The following is a 5,408-nucleotide window of genomic DNA, read 5'->3' as shown; positions in this document are numbered from 1 at the left end:
ACCAACATATCAGCAGTTTCATCCTAAACCAACACTAGCAGCTTCATCCTAGACACCTACTTCATTACAAATATTCACTATTATCAATATGATTCATATACAGCTTGAGTATATCATTTCAGTTTTGCATTAGAATCTGAAGACATTGCAATGTATCACTAGTTCAGCCTCAAGAAATGATATAACCTATCAAATGTCAATGTTCATGAGAACTTTTCACATCATTTATTTGAATCATGATGTCTACTCAGTTTTACGATGTCTTGAGGAAACTGTTGGACATAAAAATGATATATTTAATACAGCTGTTTTTTAATAAGATTTCTCTATCATCCATAGAGAAAGTTAATTATATTTTGAACTCTGTGATATTTGGATCCAAATATTTAGTTATTTATTTCATTTTAATCCACCCACTCTAACTTGTAATTCCTTGAATGTAAGATTTATTTGTAATTAAGTAAATTTTGTATTCTATTTGTGCACTTATTTGGCCTATAGTGTTGTTGATTGGGACACTATTGGTCTACAATAATACAAAATGATTAACTTCATGAAATCCTAAAATTTAAAATGGTAGAAGTCATAAACTGTCCCAAAAAAGTCTTACTTAAGATTTAAGCTTTTAAAATGAATATTGTTTTCTATATTCCGTCCATTTCATGATGAAATACAAGAACATTCCTTTATATTTCATAGAAGCCTCCGATATTCTTTTAGATTATTTGTACAATGAATCAACTTACTATGTTCACTAAAGCCCCGTTGATACGGCAACGTTTACTTATATAAGCTAACACAAGTATATAAACTCACACAAGTAAAAGTGGTTACATAAGCAAATATACTCCAAGACGTTGTGCAAAAGTATATTTACTTATAAGCAATTATACTCCTGGAGTAAATATGCTGATGTGGGTAACATTTGGACGTATAAACAGGGCTTAAGTTTATAAGATTATCATTGTTCATAATTAGTTTCCTGGTATTTACATGGAATTGGTGATGCCACTGTAACAAGAGGGCCTAAGTCACAAATTTTAGTTCTGTAAAAGATATGTTCTACTACTGCAGAAAAGTTATTCTTCCTTGGAAGTCTGTGAGATGGCTTTATGTGCCGTGAAGACGTAAATTTCTATTTTGGCATGTCATCATCTCTAGACATATAGATCATTTACTTCAACTTCTTCAAGATTGATCATTTGACAAGAAGAATAATAGTCAACAATTACAAATATTCTGAAATGTACAGAACTTCAATAAGGTTTCATTTGACTGCGACTGATTTAGAATAATGATGTGTCAGTCTGAAAATAACTAACTATTGTTTCTTAAAGAATAAAGCATTCTGTTTATGAGAACTAAACTGTTAGAAATATAATTGTATTTCGTTGTTTTCCGTCCATAAATTTTGTATATGTTGATATTTATTGTATTATAGATATGTTTATCGTATATTTACTTTCAAAGTATCTCTAATAAATCATATAAGCAGTCTGTTCTCTTTTTTTGCTCTCTTTATGGTAGATCAAAGATCAGATCTCTTATAGATATATTATAGACCTTCTGTACCCTTGGGAGGCTGGCGAAGCGATTTTCCATTTCTGATCTTCACCCCTCAAACACAGTCTGGTTGTGGTAGCCTGGTATGTAGGCTAAGAACCTAACCCTTTCTTATAAATATGGAAGATTTGAAAAAAAATTATAGCTAAAACTGTTATATAAGTGTTAGTGTTATTAGTGTTGCATTGCACTTTTTTCAGCAAGATCTCTCTTCATGAATTGTTCCATTAATGAACAGTACAGAGGTTGATCACATGCTTTTTCTCTCTTCTTAAACTGAAAACAAAAGCAATGGAAAATGGTTAAAAGTCTCCACCAGTCACTACTGAGTGTCAATTCTGTTGATTCTATTCGCACAAACAATGGAGTGTTCTCTCATCAAGTTGAAAAGCCCTTACGGCAGGGTATTCTGACTCTTCTAGACACTTGATACCACTTTTCAGTATGAAATACTTCCTCATGTGAAAAGTTCAATAGCTGCTACCAATATTTCGTCAAATGTTGTTTCGTTTTGCGGTTCGGATCGTTAGTACTGAGTTTATTTGTCTTGAATTTCTGTAAGGGTAGAATTATGACCATGGTTGTGCTGATGATGCGACGACTTTAATGAAGATGGTACCGATGATGATGTCAATATCAAAGTGTAGTTACATGCGCCGTGAATATTAATAGATAATAATCTGCAGAACGCACGAAACTCTGAAACCTTAATTCCTCGGAGATAATATTCACGTTGTTCAGACTATTTAATAACTCTTAAAATGTTTTTAAGACAAACCGTCGTTAAAGTATTTCGCTAGAGAAAAAACAGGGATTATGAAAGTTTTTTTTCATAACATAATTCAAGTTTCTACTTTGTTTTCCCTCTGTGATTCATTTTCAGCAAATACTGAGAATTACCAATTTCAGATAAAAAGTTGAAAATGGAGAAAGATTGGCCACGTAATCAGCAGATTGACTAACACGTATATTGACTTTAATCTTGTTACAATATTAAATCAAATATCAGGAGAAAATGGCACCGTATGAAGGTCGAGACCTGGGACGTGTGTTGAATAATAGAACGTGAAGAATGTACTGTCAGTATTTTAGGATCGTGATTTTTGATCTAATTCCTGTCTCATTTCTCTAGAATGTAAAATAAACTAAGAGAAATGATGAATGCCTCGTACTTTTAATTAGTCTAAAAGAAGTTCCAATATTAGCTTGGACTACATAAAATAGGCAAATCATTACAAAGAACGGTATTCTTCAAATTACGCACGTTGATTTATTGGACATGTTACTATTTAACCATTTGACTCCACTTGCAGATGTGTTTAGTGTTAGAGGATGACGGCAAAATGTTTTAGATTTTTGCATATTTTTGATTTAATGGTTTATAACATAGATATATAAAGATTCACCCTTTGATTTGGTTTCCACTCCCGTATCCTTAAAAAAAGCATTCTAATTCTCTTGAATTGTGTCTCGCGGTTAATGATTTCCAGTCTCATATTTCCTGTGAAAAGGACTACGATGTATGACAAGAGATAGAAAGCATTGAACTATCGATCTGAATAAGCCTATATAATTTGCTATCAAAATGATATTTAAGTAAGAGTATGTAGAGAAGACTGAGATGTGTACGAGTCTGTATAAATGTAATTATCTCATGGATAGTTTTAGATGAAATAAAAAACCTTAACGCGTTGTCCAGACTCCCAAGGGACATATTTTCTAATTATCAAGTTTTTGTAACAGTATAAAGAATATTCTCTAGTGCGATGTTATATAAAGGTTGTTATAGCAAATATTATGTTACTGATTCTGTTATCAGCTTGACATCGAATTACAATGTTTAAAGATTATTAAGGTGTAAAAGTCTACCATTTTGTTGATGTCTTGCAGGCTTTTAAGAAGCATAATGGAATGAAATCACCATGGGATTATCAACTCGGCATACATGTTATATCCAACGTGTATATCCAGTAAGGGACGATGAAGATGCTCAGTCGTTTGCGTACAGAAATAAAATCTATCTCAGCAACGGATTATCAATAATTGTCACAGCCGCTTCCTGCAATATTGGCAATGGGAAAAACATAATCCCGATTATCTGAAGGATGGCGTTACTGTGGTTCCAAAACCACCCAGGATTTTAAGGCTGAAAGGATGTATAGGTTTTTGAAAGACCTGAATTTCAAGGTCAAGCTTATCTCAAGGAATGCGACCCGGTGTTACTGTGGTTCCACCCACCCCCGTCCCAGAGCTTCGAAGTCTATATCACGACAAAGATACCGTCTGAAAAGATGTATACCTGTATTGAAAGTCAGCAACTTATGAAAAGTTGAAAAGACTTTTCAAGGTCAAGTTAAAGTTACTGTGACTTCAACCTTCCCCGCCAGAGATTTAAAGTCTATGTCACGACAAACATACCATCTGAAAGGATCTACATATATCTATACTGAAACCAACAACTAAAGAAAAGTTTGACTTCAAAAAAATATTTATTTTACTACATGTCGACATTGGTCGATGAAAAGAAGATTTTAAAAGACAAAAAATAAGTATGTACAAAATAATAACAAAATGAAAAATTGCTTTTCATGTCTTTCATTTCACAATAAAAACATCACATGCTTCATTATCAAAAAAAGGTTCACAGATACACATTAAAGGACGATTTCTTCACTAGGAGAATGCTCTCGGGAGTAGGAGTACAGATGATAAGGGGATGGGAAGGGATCCAATGATTTGTAAAGACTCGATGGTGTATGTTAGTACTATGTCAGACTCTGTTTCAATTTCTACTGGCATGGTATTGCCTTTGGTATACAATCTTCAAGAACATAATTGAACCTAGTCTGCATAAATACATCTTCGGAGTATCGGAGTATCATTGCGTTTTGGCACGGTTTTAGAAGAACATGTATCTAAATCGTATAATACAAGACGGTTTGGATTCATTGGAGCGAATCGACAAATTTCAGGGCAGGGTTTGATTTGACAATTCAAAAGGATGTTGTTTTTTTGTTTATATCCAAGTATATCTGACATCACTTTCTCCTTCGTCAAGATTTGGTTAACAATAAGAGATCATTATTTAGGAGAACCCCATTTCAGCGCTTGACTTTTGTCTTAAGTCATCAATGACAAATGATAAATTCTTAAAATTTTAGAGTGCTTTGAGCACGAACTTACGAAGACTTGAAAAAGTTATATTATTCATTCATGGGTTATCCTCTAACTTAGGATTAACAGAATTATCTTGTTTTGTTTCATCGTGTTTTGTTTATCTTGTTTTGTTCATCTTGTTTTGTTTATCTTTGGTTCCAATGTCCTACTTGCCTTGTTACATTTACTTATTCCTATCGGTGCCAATGATCAAATCTTGAATACAAGTGTACAACATAGTTCTCTATCTTTAGAATTTCGATGCTTTGCAAGCTTAATCTATTTCATTACTTAAGAAATACTTCTTTTTAAAAATCAATATGACCCTTATTTTAACAAATTATCGAGTAAAAATTGTATAAAATGTATATAAAACATAAATAAGTAGTCACATATCATAAAAATTCAATTTGGAATCAAATTATTGCACTTGTTATCAATTATTTTTCAAAATAATATAAAATTAGCAAGAGCTAAAGCTTGCAGTGGCAGCCCACTTTTTATAAACTGGGTTCTATTTTTCTTTGTGGACAAGGCACACATTTAAATGAAAACTGAAAACATGGAGAGATTCTCCTTAAAGCATGGCAACTTTTAAACCATAGCACCATAATGAGACAGTGGTAATTTTGGACAAATTAAAAAATTTCAACAGTTTAGGGTCTCAGGGACCATCATATATTACAGAC

Source organism: Lottia gigantea (genome assembly GCF_000327385.1).
Source record: "Lottia gigantea unplaced genomic scaffold LOTGIsca_156, whole genome shotgun sequence".
NCBI lineage: Eukaryota > Metazoa > Mollusca > Gastropoda > Lottiidae > Lottia > Lottia gigantea.
Note: the sequence above shows the minus strand (reverse complement) of the source record.